Source organism: Amphiura filiformis, chromosome 1 (genome assembly GCF_039555335.1).
Source record: "Amphiura filiformis chromosome 1, Afil_fr2py, whole genome shotgun sequence".
In the NCBI taxonomy this organism is placed as follows: domain Eukaryota; kingdom Metazoa; phylum Echinodermata; class Ophiuroidea; order Amphilepidida; family Amphiuridae; genus Amphiura; species Amphiura filiformis.
In genome coordinates this window covers 64,013,515-64,028,883 of record NC_092628.1, presented here as the reverse complement: position 1 = coordinate 64,028,883, position 15,369 = coordinate 64,013,515, and the positions used below count along the sequence as shown (strand labels likewise).

The 15,369-nt window shown below is 40.4% G+C and overlaps 1 protein-coding gene across 1 annotated transcript in view; it reads left to right on the top strand.

Annotated features, from left to right (window-relative positions):
- The first annotated feature begins 1,920 nt into the window (after positions 1 to 1,920).
- Positions 1,921 to 15,369, top strand: part of LOC140150793 (cyclin-dependent kinase 2-associated protein 1-like) — a 43,587-nt gene continuing 30,138 nt past the window's right edge. Inside the window, exon 1 of the mRNA XM_072172921.1 lies at positions 1,921 to 2,008. The gene's annotated coding sequence lies outside the window, so the exon portion shown is untranslated. The remainder of the gene's footprint in view (positions 2,009 to 15,369) is intronic.

The following is a 15,369-nucleotide window of genomic DNA, read 5'->3' as shown; positions in this document are numbered from 1 at the left end:
GTCACAAATTGTATTAGGATTCCTTTCCTTTGTGAGTAGCTGTGAGTTAAAGCTTTCCTGGTTCTCAACCCTCGAGCTTATTGAATCAGTTATCAGCATAACAACGAAGACCAAAGTAAATCCGTCTTTTCGGGATGACTCCACAATATCTTCTTGGCTATATATATATATATATATATATATATATATATATATATGCCTATTAAATAACACCTTCACTATAACTCTTTACTAAATTGATTGATTTAACTTGTTCAACTGTGTGAACACATGCCCCGAAAATCTCTTGCTTTTCTCTTTTATACCAAACTTGTAAAATCTGGTAAGTTCTCACTCTGTCACATTCACCTTAATATAGCCACGGGGAATTTCCATAATGCAATACAATCATAGTGGAATTTCCAAAATTTATAAAATACATATGATGTAATTTTATATTCTTTTAACAGTAAACACATATCAAATTAAACTATAATTACTATAAATGGGACATTTGCTATTCATAATACATAAGTTGTGAGTTCGAGCCCCGCTCGTGCCAACGTGTTGTGTCCTTGGGCAAGGCACTTTATCCTCATTTCCTACTTGGGGGATGTGGTTGGGATGGATTGGATGTTTGTATAGTTGTTTGTTTCAATGTTGCAATATTGGCGCTAATTAAGCTGCTGCCTGCAAATTGCATTGTGTCTGTTTAGATGTGTTTAATGTACAATTCTAGCAATTTGACCTGCGGGTCACGATTAGAGTTTGAAATAAACACCTTCCTTTTTCCTTTTTAATTCAGGTACAGGCTACACAAAATGCAATATGCTGTGTGACAAGTTTATAGCCTACAAACAAAGCGTAGTTTTTAATACACGTACGTACACATATAGCTTTAAACGTGCATATACCAGATGTTGGCAAAATTAATGTTTAAAGTCACGTTTACTAGGCCAAAGCAAAAACTATTGAGCAACTAGCAACTGCTTGAACAGCCTTTTTCGGCACTATAATTTATGACTATGACTATTGTATGTAGGGATCAGATTTTTACTTTTTACTTGGCACACTAACAAAAGCTATCTATTATAGCCCATCAGTGTCACATTACACGTACTGGCCAAGTTAACTCAAGTTATGGCTAAAGCACTTACTTAATCCAGGCAGTCGAAATTATCTTTTGTCCCGCAATGGCCCGCAATATGAGTTTGCCGAATGATAGCCCGACAACAATCCTTTGCTGGATCTGTAATAAATTGCATTGCAATTTGGGCAATAAGGCCAGCATGAATTTTGCTTTTTTTTGTTGTTGTTTTAATACAATCGCAGTCATAAATTCAATTATAAAAATAGGAACAAAAAAATGTTTTTGCTAAAAAAATACTCGGGGCCTGGGAAGACTCACGTATATAAGGTGTACGGGATGTGCCGCATTAATGAGTCGCTTTTTTTCCTTTTTTTTTACAAGAGAACCGTAAACATTTGTCCCGATTTGAAAAAAATATATGGGTCCCGATTTGAGCCGTTATTTTAATATGTCAAAAATCCCTAATGGGTACGGTAGGGGTTTCAGAATTCCAGCCAGTTCCCCCGAGAAAAAATAGAATACATAAACTGAGTATCATCATAGACTTTGTTTAAGAAGGCCCTACATGCTCCTCTGCTTTAAGCAGGAACTGAGCAAATTGGGTTTTTAATGGGCAAAAAAGCCCCCCAAACCCTGCCACACTATTATCATCTCAGAAGAAGGTGAAGGTGTGGCATCTAAGGTATGTCTAAGGTATGTCTATGTATTTTTACGCCTAAAAAGTAAAACACAATGTTTTGGCCCTCTTTTCAACAATAGCCAAATAAAATATTTATTGCCAGTGTATCGCGTTTTAAAGACATTTCTTGTGGACATCGCTTTTTTTTTAAAGCGACTGAAGGAGACTATCCTTTTTGTCCTCTTTCACTTCCGGTTCTTGATTGAAGCAGTTCAGATTTATTTACCGAAGAGAAACGAATGAAAATTTTCATTTATTATGTAAGTAGAGGTATAAAGGGTACGAAAATAACGCCCGTAAGTATCAGGAATTAATCTCTTTACTTTTGATTTGATTTCATCTTTCTATTGTCTTGTTCAAGCCGTGAAACATGTGAACCCAAATGATCAATGGATTGATTGCAACTTGAACTTGCAAGCCAAAGCTTACCACTTTTTAGCGAGTCCGGTGGATTTTGGATTTCTTCAACTAACCCTAACAAATTTGGTATCCCTGGAAAGAGCATCAAAAAATAAAGAGAATGAAGAAAACCCCAGCTCAATAGCCCAAAGTATAAGGAAGTTAGCCCATTTTCCCTTTTGACGATGACACATAAACCTGTCATGTCTAGACTGCGGAACTCAGTCTTCCATGATAGTCGTCATTTATCATTTGGTCGTTATGACTATCAGGGAGAGACTGAGTGGTTATGTAATGTACACGGAGGTGCATCCTTAACGTGTTGGTTACCAGTTTTTAATTCATCTTCAATTCATTAGCAATTACGCACACTTACTATTGTACTGAAATTGTCTCTAGTGACTCGTATATGAGGTGATTACGGTTTCTTCTTGTTGATTCCATATTGAAATCAGATGATTATTTCTTACACATTTTAGGCATGAAATCGGTGAGCACGCCGATTTTTTCACTCGCAGTCGTCCATGTTTATCGCGCAATGCAATATGGGTAAGGAGGGGGAGGTCACAACAGGTCAGAATTAGCATATTCATGATATTACTAATTCCACTCGTCTGTAGGGGATTTAATTGACTTGATTGACAAATCACCCAGACGGCGTAGGGCGATCCCAATTATACAGATGTAAAAACTAAGACAATTTTGGTTAAATTCGGCCGAAAATTTTGACTTTTGGTATATCAATGGGTCCAAATTTCTTGAAAAATTGGTATATTTATGGGTCCACTTCCAAAATCTCAGCGGCACGTCCCTACCAAAACCAAAGTTGAGAACCTCCCCCCCCCCCCCCGGGTCCAAGTCACTTGGGCAGCGGAAAATTGCTCCATGGAGCCCGAACTTTGGATCATAATTTCACACTTTTCAGCATTTTATTCTTTCCCAAATTGGACAAGTATGTTGAGATTATTATTTTTCCTCTTAGGAAATGAATCCAATCTGTATTTAGAGTTGCAGAAGGTTCATAAACGGTAAGATTTCGGGAGGTAGTTTCTACACAGTAACAGATACAAATTACAAAATCGCCATTTCACCGGACTCGCTACCACTTTTTAATTTACATGATTTATAACAACAAAAACATGATTAAAAATTAAATAGCTTTGAAGTTTGATACCAAAGTAAGCTTAAAACTTTTCAAATCGATTTTAAATTATTGGTCTAGATTTTGTTTATTGAAAAGGGTAACTTCTCCATGTTCTCAGAAACACTTCAGGCTCAGCATCACATAAGTCATAAAGTAGATCATCAAATTTTCAGGTAGGATATTTCACATGGAAATTGTTTTATTTGGAAAGGTGATTAAACTTAAAAAATGAGGGGTCAACCTAGTGCCGTACTATTACGCTGACTTTCGTATTCGCCGAGGAGGACAATTTCGACCTCCTCGTTTGTTTACAAACAGAGAGGTTAGACAAAAGGCCTGTCAAAACTGTTCCGCTTGTCCAAATACTCACATATCAAAAGGTTGGTCCACAATAGAGTGATTCACGCAACATGAATAGGGGATTAAAAAACTGTGAAGTAGGACCATGTGCTTCTTTTGTCCAATTTGGCATCAAGATTTCGAATGGAAACAGTTCAGACCCAGAACACGATCATGTCAGAAATTAATATTTTGTTCTGGGTCTGATTATTCGGACTAGGCCGGTCAACCATTGTCAACCATGTCTGTAGGACAAAAATTAGCAAAGTTATGGACAAATGTCTCTTTCCAAATTCTGTGACCATCATCGACTGTACCTTTTACATTGTAATATAATGAATTACCGGTACTGTACAAAAAAACAAGTAATGCAGCATTTTTCAGCACGGCGATCCATTTTACACAAAAGCGCTTTTATTTGAAAAAATCTTACTATCACTGTATGATAACTTTTGTATTAAGGTATACATACCAATTAACAGTTTTTGACTTTCTACGTTAAGTTTTATGTGTGGCTCACGCATGCAATACGAAGTATTGCTGCGTGGTAAAGCGAGTCTCTTCCGCAACTATAAAGTAATGGTCGTTTTTTACTTTTTTGACAACGTTTATCAAACAATTTTCGATAACGGGTCAATGGTCATACTAGGATTTCAATTTTTTATTAATGAAGTTATATGTTGTTTTAAGGAATAACACGGGAAGTTTTGAGTTTTATTTCAACTGGTGGTGTAGGAAGGTGAGTGAATTCGTGAATGAGGTTTTCTTGTTTCTACGATCTGATAAGTAGGATACGAAACGTAGGCCAAAAATGTCTTATGCATGCGCGGTGGTGTTCTTGAAATCATCTAGAAACGCTTCATTCGCTGGTATCGTTTCAGGCGGTCTTGGTACGAGTAGTAAAGTTTCTGGTGTCCAAATTTCAAATTTGTGTACTTTCCTATGGGGATTACACAGTTAAGCCATTTCTGTGGTCACAAGTTGGGTGTTGAAGGAGCCCTCTATGATACTAATAGGCAATGTGGGCATACCTATCTAAGACTGTGGAACTCAGTCCTCAATGATAATAGTCAATCATTACATGCATAACATGCATAAAGACGTCTTGTCATCCCTCGGAATCACCGGGTGGTTGGTGGTGTGGCTTTCAGCATTGCTGGTCCCAAACTTTGGAACAACTGCCATCATCCATACGGTCATGTCCCACTGTCAGCAGTTTCAAGAGCCATCTAAAGACTCATTTGTTTACCTCATAAGATTTTTTGTTGTTGTTTTCCTTTTTTTCTTTTTGTTTTAAGTGCTATGTTCATATTCCTTGAATTTGTAATGCTGGTATTATTATTAATGAACCAAGCTAGCTAGTACATGATGATGGGTACCAACATTCAGCTGACTGACATTTATAGTACTACTTGTAGCTATAGTTTTCAGCATAGTACTTCAGTGGTCTGCCAATTTGGCACAGTTTAATGGCGTATACCGAAGTTGAGTTCTGATTGTATCAATTGGCTAATTAATTGAATCACGTCATCCATCGGCACCTCATTCGCTAATTGCTAGTAGTCTAAACTGTAGCATCGCGTGACCTAGTTCTTTTTACGTGATAATCAGACAGAGCAGACGGACACCGCTGAAGTAATTTGCTGAATGTTGGTTATAGCCCGAAACATTCATGGCCCTAGCCCCTAGTGCCGTACTATTACATTGACTTTCCTATTCAGCTCGGATGACAATTTGACCTCCTTGTCTGTTTACAAACAGAGAGGTAGACAACTTGTCCAAACACTCAAGTATCAGAAGGATGGTCCACAATAGCGTGATTCACGTAACATGAATAGGGATTAAAAAGCTGTCACGTAGAACCATGTGCTTCTTTTGTCCAATTTGCCATCAAGATTTCATATGGAAACATTTCAGACCCAGAACACGATCATATCAGAAATTAATATTTTGTTCTGGGACTGATTATTCGGACTATCATGGCCCTAGCCCCCCAGTAGTTGTCCATTCCTCACCATAGAGGGCCATGAACGTGGTACCATTTCAAAGCCAGGGCACCTTGAACTCATGTCGCGGTGATGATGATGGTCACAAATACATGTATAACGTGGTCAAATTTTACAAACATACACCAAATATATTTTGTTTGAGACTCGTCTTCATGTGAGGAATGATAGGAAGTGGTATTTTATGTGAAAAAGTGGTAGGGCCTATTTTAGTGGCAAAGTAGAGTTGTCCTTCAATAGAAATAGAAACTAGATATATTGCATCCTTAGTAAGGCTGCGAAGTCTAGCCGTGACCTTGAAATGACATCTGATGACCTTGAAATGACCTTCACCACATTTTGCATCATATCCACAAAACATATACTAATTTTCATTCAAATTGAATAAACTTTGTAATTTGACCCCTTTTGACCTTTAGTTGACTTCTGGTGACCTTGAAATGACCTCCAATATAGTTTGAATCATATCAAGATCACCTATACTAATTTTCATCTAAATTGGACAAATATTAGAATTTGACCCCTTTTGACCTTTCGTTGACCTCTGGTGACCTTGAAATGACCTCCAATATATTTTGAATCATATCAAGATCACATATACTAATTTTCATTTAAATTGGACAAACTTTAGAATTTTACCCCTTTTGACCCCAAAACAGACCCTCCTCCATGTTTAAGCCAAATCTGATTACAATCGTATATGAACATAATGCTAGAGCCCTTTTGGCATTATTCGGATGATCACAGCACGTAATATGCAGACAATATTGAATTTTAAAGTGATTTTCAGTGATCAACCATTTTGTCCCCTGTATGACCTTGAACTCAAAATCTGTGAGGACCCCATAGACACCAACTAATGTCAATGCATATGTGTCAGTCGCATCTCTGTACCATAGAATCTGTAGGAAAAGAAGCATTTTGAAGGTATTTGGTTATGTGCCGGAATTACCACCTTAATGACCTTTGACCCCAAATCTGTGAGGACCCCATAGGCACCGGCTATAGCCAAGGTCAATGTATAAATCTCATTACTGTACCATGTAATCTGTAGGAGAAGAAGCATTTTTGGTAAAAATCACATTTTTAGCCAAAATTACTCATGTATGACGTTTGACCCCAAAGGGGTCTGGTCAAATGTAAAGGCTGGGGTAGTGGAGCTTGTGCCCAAGTTTGGTCATAATCGGTCAAATAATAAAGGAGCTAGAGCAAATTATGTTAAATGTTGACAGAAAGAAGAAGAAGAAGAAGAAGAAGAAGAACAAGAGCTACATAGAAAGTCATGCGAGACATGACACACAAGCCGACCTGTCAATGGGTCAAGTTTGAGCAATTTAGAAATTTGACCTTTGACCCCTAAACTTTGACCTTTGGGGTCATAAATATTTTTTAAATGTTTATATGTCGTAAGAATAATTCCTGTTGAATTTGAGCTCGATTGGACCAATTTCGAAATTTGACCTTTGACCCCTATAACTGGACCCTTGGGTCACGGATGGGGTCAACTGCTCTTGCATTGCGCTTAGGATGTCATAAGAAATATTCCTGGTGAATTTCAGCTTAATCGGAACTTATACATGGATTTTGATTTTTTAAATTTTTGATTGACCTTTTGACCCCTTAATGACCTTTTGACCTCAATGAATAAAAACCTTACGTACACCGATTAAAATGCATTGTTCCAATTTTAATTAAAAATTCTCACATGTTTATTTCTCGAGATAAAAATTCTTGAAGTTATTCAGCTAAAAACAGGAAGTGACCCTTAATGACATTTGACCCCAAAATAAAAATACCATGCATACATCAGCAAACACTGATTCATGTATGATGGTTATATTATTCTGGTCTGTGTATCTTTTGAGATAAAAATTTTTTGAACATTTTTGATCATTTTGGTTTTTGACCGGAAGTAACCCTTTAATGACCTTTGACCCCAAAACTGTAGGCATCCTAAAGACCCTGGCTAGTAGCGATGCATGTGTGCTAATGGCGACTCTCTGCTATGTAATTGGTAAAGACAGTGATTTTTTGAATATTTTTTAGACTTTGACCAGAAATGACCCCTTAATGACCTTTGACCTCAAATCTGTTTACAAGTTTTAAGTACTGGTTAACGTTGATTCATATGCATGAGTCACATGATCATTGCATGTAATTTGTGGAAGGAGTAGCATTTTTTGTGAAATCAACATTTTTGACCATAAGGTCAAGGTCAAAGGTCACAGCGAGGTCAAAGTCAAATGGAAGGTTTTGCCTAACCCAGTGGTCATTTGAGTCAAATATGGTTGAAATCTGTCAATGCCTGGCGGACCTAGAGCATTTTGATTTGTTGCCAGAAGAAAGAAGAAGAAGAACTAGAGCAACTGTGCCCTTTGCAAGGGCACGAGGTAAGTTAGGCGTATGACTGTGATGACATCATCACGCAGCAATACTTTGCAACGTTAAATTTGACCCGACCTTTGTCTTTGGTTGACCTTTTCGGTTTCATATTCTGAGCAACGTTAAATTTGACTTCGGATGACCTTTTCGGTTTTACACTCCCCAAGTGTTAGGGATCATTTGCCGCAAGTTGCAGCCTGATCGGAGCAACTTTAAATTTGACCTGACCTTTGACCTCACATGACCTTTGCGGTTTCATACTCCCCAAGTGTCAGGGATCATTTCCCCCGAATTGCAGCCCAATCAGAGCAACTTTAAATTTGACCTGACCTTTGACCTCGAATGACCTTTGCGGTTTAATACTTCCCAGGGATCATTTCTCCCGACTTACAGCCCAATTGGAGCAACTTCAAATTTGCCCTGACCTTTGACCTCACATGACCATTGTGGTTTTATACTCCCCAAGTGTCAGGGATCATTTCCCCCGACTTACAGCCCAATTGAAGCAACTTTAAATTTGACCTGACCTTTGACCTCACATGACCGTTGTGGTTTTATACTCCCCAAGTGTCAGGGATCATTTTCCCCCGACTTACAGCCTAATTGGAGCAACTTCAAATTTGACCTGACCTTTGACCTCACTTGACCTTTGTGGTTTTATACTTCCCAAGTGTCAGGGATCATTTTCCCCGACTTACAGCCTAATTGGAGCAACTTCAAAATTGACCTGACCTTTGACCTCACTTGACCTTTGTGGTTTTATACTCCCAAAGTGTCAGGGATCATTTTCCCCGACTTACAGCCTCATTGGAGCAACTTCAAATTTGACCTGACCTTTGACCTCGCATGACCTTTGTGGTTTTATACTCCCAAAGTGTCAGGGATCATTTTCCCGACTTACAGCCTAATTGGAGCAACTTCAAATTTGACCTGACCTTTGACCTCACTTGACCTTTGTGGTTTTATACTCCCCAAGTGTCAGGGATCATTTTCCCCGAGTTACAGCCCAATCGGAGCAACTTTAAATTTGACCTGACCTTTGACCTCACATGACCTTTGTGGTTTTATACTCCCAAAGTGTCAGGGATCATTTTCCTGACTTACAGCCTAATTGGAGCAACTTCAAATTTGACCTGACCTTTGACCTCACTTGACCTTTGTGGTTTTATACTCCCAAAGTGTCAGGGATCATTTTCCCCGACTTACAGCCTAATTGGAGCAACTTCAAAATTGACCTGACCTTTGACCTCACTTGACCTTTGTGGTTTTATACTCCCAAAGTGTCAGGGATCATTTTCCCCGACTTACAGCCTCATTGGAGCAACTTCAAATTTGACCTGACCTTTGACCTCGCATGACCTTTGTGGTTTTATACTCCCAAAGTGTCAGGGATCATTTTCCCCGACTTACAGCCTAATTGGAGCAACTTCAAATTTGACCTGACCTTTGACCTCACTTGACCTTTGTGGTTTTATACTTCCCAAGTGTCAGGGATCATTTTCCCCGACTTGCAGCCTAATTGGAGCAACTTCAAAATTGACCTGACCTTTGACCTCACTTGACCTTTGTGGTTTTATACTCCCAAAGTGTCAGGGATCATTTTCCCCGACTTACAGCCTCATTGGAGCAACTTCAAATTTGACCTGACCTTTGACCTCGCATGACCTTTGTGGTTTTATACTCCCAAAGTGTCAGGGATCATTTTCCCCGACTTACAGCCTAATTGGAGCAACTTCAAATTTGACCTGACCTTTGACCTCACTTGACCTTTGTGGTTTTATACTCCCCAAGTGTCAGGGATCATTTTCCCCGAGTTACAGCCCAATCGGAGCAACTTTAAATTTGACCTGACCTTTGACCTCACATGACCTTTGTGGTTTTATACTCCGAGTTACAGCCCAATCGGAGCAACTTTAAATTTGACCTGACCTTTGACCTCACATGACCTTTGTGGTTTAATGCGGTCATATTTCAACATTTTACTTACCCTCACCCCTTATTCACCATTATTGCGTCATCTGTAGAAACTATATAGTGGGATTATTGATTTTCATAAATGCATCATGGGAAGGCGTGATGCAGTTTTAGCCAAGATATCACCCCCCCCCCCACACACACACAACCAACACCCTATAGCCATCAGTGGAAATGATGTAGCTGTTTATATCTAGCATACAGGCATCACATCACAAGTTACACTCAAGATATGTAACAAAATTGGCATCTGAACATACCTCAGTTTGTTTCGTGTGAATCGCCCACTTGGGGTTTCATACACCCCAACTTGGCTGTTCCAGTTGAAATTCATACAACCTCTCCGGAAGACATTATCTTAATCTCCCACACAGGGCGTGTGAATTTCGAATGGGCCTACCTCAATGGGTGACTCTGTTTGTAATATTCACTCCCTGTGTGGACGATTCCAGTCATGTCTTGCATGAAGGGTGTATGGATTGCAGTTGAATAGCCAAAATTTACACGTTTTGATGTATGGATTGCAGCTGCAATAGCCAGGCAGCGACTGGTATGATAGAGCCGGCAACTTGTGAAACCGCCCGGCCGTATGACATTTTCCACACGGTTGACGATGGAAATATACTGAATTTAGAGAATGCACGGCACTCACCACCTGGCAATAGACGAATCCAGACGAAGTTTTACACGTTTTGAAGCACAGACAGCAGAACCATTGCTTGTTTATCAAAACACTAGACTAGATGTCTCCATGTTTTGCCCCTAATTATAATGGGGGGTGGGGGGGCGGCACATAGGAGGCAAAAATGACCATTTTTGACCCCTGTGACCCCCTGGAGGACCTCCGATATGAAAACATTTTAAGACTTTTGTAGCCACTTACCCAATACGGCTTGCCTCTGCGTTTGGTCCACATCCGATCACGGATGTAGCACTAGTAGTCAATTGTGAGAAAGAAAGAAAGAAAGAAAGAAAGAACTAGAGCAACTGTGCCCTTTGCAAGGGCACAAGGTAAGTTAGGCGTATGACTGTGATGACATCATCACGCAGCAATACTGTGCAACGTTAAATTTGACCCGACCTTTGTCTTCGGTTCACCTTTTCGGTTTCATATTCGGAGCAATGTTACATTTGACCTGACCTTTGACCTTGGATGACCTTTTCGGTTTTACACTCCCCAAGTGTTAGGGATCATTTGCCGCAAAGTTGCAGCCTGATCGAGCAACTTTAAATTTGATCTGACCTTTGAACTTGGATGACCTTTCCAGTTTCATACTTCTCAAGTGTCAGGGATTATTTTCCCCGAGTTGCTGCCCAATCAGAGCAACTTTAAATTTGACCTGACCTTTGACCTCGGATGACCTTTGTGGTTTAATACTTCCCAGGTGTCAGGGATCATTGTCCCCAAGTTACAGCCTCATCGGAGCACCTTCACATTTGACCTGACCTTTGACCTCACATGACCTTTGTGGTTTTATACTCTCCAAGTGTCAGGGATCATTTCCCCGACTTACAGCCTAATTGGAGCAACTTCAAATTTGACCTGACCTTTGACCTCACATGACCTTTGTGGTTTTATACTCCCCAAGTGTCAGGGATCATTTCCCCGACTTACAGCCCAATTGGAGCAACTTTAAATTTGACCTGACCTTTGACCTCACATGACCTTTGCGGTTTCATACTCCCCAAGTGTCAGGGATCATTTCCCCCGACTTACAGCCTAATTGGAGCAACTTCAAATTTGACCTGACCTTTGACCTCACATGACCTTTGTGGTTTTATACTCCCAAGTGTCAGGGATCATTTTCCAGAGTTACAGCCCAATCGGACCAACTTCAAATTTGACCTAACCTTTGACCTCACATGACCTTTGTGGCTTCATACTCTCCAAGTGTCAGGGATCATTTTCCCAGACTTACAGCCTAATTGGAGCAACTTCAAATTTGACCTGACCTTTGACCTCACATGACCTTTGTGGTTTCATACTCCCCAAGTGTCAGGGATCATTTCCCCCGACTTACAGCCCAATTGGAGCAACTTTAAATTTGACCTGACCTTTGACCTCACATGACCTTTGCGGTTTCATACTCCCCAAGTGTCAGGGATCATTTCCCCCGTCTTACACCCCAATTGGAGCAACTTCAATTTGACCTGACCTTTGACCTCACATGACCTTTGTGGTTTTATACTCCCAAAGTGTCAGGGATCATTTTCCCCGACTTACAGCCTAATTGGAGCAACTTCAAATTTGACCTGACCTTTGACCTCACATGACCTCTGCGGTTTCATACTCCCCAAGTGTCAGGGATCATTTCCCCCACTTACAGCCCAATTGGAGCAACTTTAAATTTGACCTGACCTTTGACCTCACATGACCTTTGCGGTTTCATACTCCCCAAGTGTCAGGGATCATTTCCCCCGACTTACAGCTCAATTGGAGCAATTTCAAATTTGACCTGACCTTAGCACTCACAAAAAAATTGTGGTTTTATACTCCCAAAGTGTCAGGGATCATTTTCCCTGACTTACAGCCTAATTGGAGCAACTTCAAATTTGACCTGACCTTTGACCTCACTTGGCCTTTGTGGTTTTATACTCCCCAAGTGTCAGGGATCATTTTCCCCGAGTTACAGCCCAATCGGAGCAACTTGTAATTTGACCTGACCTTTGACCTCACATGACCTTTGCAGTTTAATGCGGTCATATTTCAACATTTTACTTACCCCCCATTATTTACCATTATTGCGTATCTGTAGAAACTATAAAGTGGGATTATTGATTTTCATAAATGCATCATGGGAAGGCGTGATGCAGTTTTAGCCAAGATATCACCCCCCCCCCACACACACACCCCCACCAACCAGTTCCGATACATTTCTTCAAGAAAGAAGAAAAGTACGTGTGTGCAGTACCAGTGCAGCACAAAAGCTTTTATAGTACTAATATATACCACTGCATCACTAACCTCGCAATATTCAGATCAAATCTGATTGAATGAAGTCATTTCCCACAATAGCCTATTTCACAACCACATGTAATAGCTTCTAATACCATCTCTACATGTACATGTACAAACAACTGCAATCACACCTATTTAAAGATATGACTATCTCAAGCAATGCATAATACTGTTGTAGCTGTTTATATCTAGCATACAGGCATCACATCACTAGTTACACTCAAGATATGTAACAAAATTGGCATCTGAACATACCTCAGTTTGTTTCGTGTGAATCGCCCACTTGTTGTTTCACACACCCCAACTGGGCTGTTCCAGTTGAAATTCATACAACCTCTCCGGAAGACATTATCTTAATCTCCCACACAGGGCGTGTGAATTTCGAATGGGCCTACCTCAATGGGTGACTCCGTTTGTAATATTCACTCCCTGTGTGGACGATTCCAGTCATGTCTTGCATGAAGGGTGTATGGATTGCAGTTGGAATAGCCAAAATTTACATGTTTTGATGTATGGATTGCAGCTGCAATAGCCAGGCGGCGACTGGTATGATAGAGCCGGCAACTTGTGAAACCGCCCGGCCGTATGACATTTTCCACACGGTTGACGATGGAAATTTACTGAATTTAGAGAATGCACGGCATTCACCACCTGGCACTAGACCAATCGAGACGAAAATTTACATGTTTTGAAGCACAGACAGCAGAACCATTGCCTGTGGTTATCTCTTGTTTATCAAAACACTAGACTAGATGTCTCCATGTTTTGCCCCTAATTATAATGGGGGATGCGGCACATATGAGGCAAAACTGACCATTTCGGACCCCTGTGCCCCCCTGGATGACCTCCGATATTAAAACATTTTAAGACTTTTGTAGCCACCTACCCAATACGGCTTGGGTATGCATTTGGTCGAAATCCGATCACGGATGTAGCACAAGTAGTAAATTGTGAGAAAGAAAGAAAGAAACAAACAGCGAGAAAATAATAAGTTAGGCTGCACGCCTAACTTAACTAGAGTAACTGTGCCTTTGCAAGGGCACGAGGTAAGTTAGGCGTATGACTGTGATGACATCATCACGCAGCAATACTGTGCAACGTTAAATTTGACCCGACCTTTGTCTTCGGTTGACCTTTTCGGTTTCATATTCTGAGCAACGTTAAATTTGACCTCGGATGACCTTTTCGGTTTTACACTCCCCAAGTGTTAAGGATCATTTGCCGCAAGTTGCAGCCTGATCGGAGCAACTTTAAATTTGACCTGACCTTTGACCTCACATGACCTTTGCGGTTTCATACTCCCCAAGTGTCAGGGATCATTTTCCCCGACTTGCAGCCCAATCAGAGCAACTTTAAATTTGACCTGACCTTTGACCTCGAATGACCTTTTGCGGTTTAATACTTCCCAGGATCATTTCTCCCGACTTACAGCCTAATTGGAGCAACTTGAAATTTGCCCTGACCTTTGACCTCACATGACCGTTGTGGTTTTATACTCCCAAAGTGTCAGGGATCATTTTCCCCGACTTACAGCCTAATTGGAGCAACTTCAAATTTGACCTGACCTTTGACCTCACTTGACCTTTGTGGTTTTATACTTCCCAAGTGTCAGGGATCATTTTCCCCGACTTGCAGCCTAATTGGAGCAACTTCAAAATTGACCTGACCTTTGACCTCACTTGACCTTTGTGGTTTTATACTCCCAAAGTGTCAGGGATCATTTTCCCCGACTTACAGCCTCATTGGAGCAACTTCAAATTTGACCTGACCTTTGACCTCGCATGACCTTTGTGGTTTTATACTCCCAAAGTGTCAGGGATCATTTTCCCCGACTTACAGCCTAATTGGAGCAACTTCAAATTTGACCTGACCTTTGACCTCACTTGACCTTTGTGGTTTTATACTCCCCAAGTGTCAGGGATCATTTTCCCCAGTTACAGCCCAATCGGAGCAACTTTAAATTTGACCTGACCTTTGGGTGGTTTTATACTCCGAGTTACAGCCCAATCGGAGCAACTTTAAATTTGACCTGACCTTTGACCTCACATGACCTTTGTGGTTTAATGCGGTCATATTTCAACATTTTACTTACCCCTCACCCCTTATTCACCATTATTGCGTCATCTGTAGAAACTATATAGTGGGATTATTGATTTTCATAAATGCATCATGGGAAGGCGTGATGCAGTTTTAGCCAAGATATCACCCCCCCCCCCACACACACACAACCAACACCCTATAGCCATCAGTGGAAATGATGTAGCTGTTTATATCTAGCATACAGGCATCACATCACAAGTTACACTCAAGATATGTAACAAAATTGGCATCTGAACATACCTCAGTTTGTTTCGTGTGAATCGCCCACTTGGGGTTTCATACACTTCCAACTTGGCTGTTCCAGTTGAAATTCATACA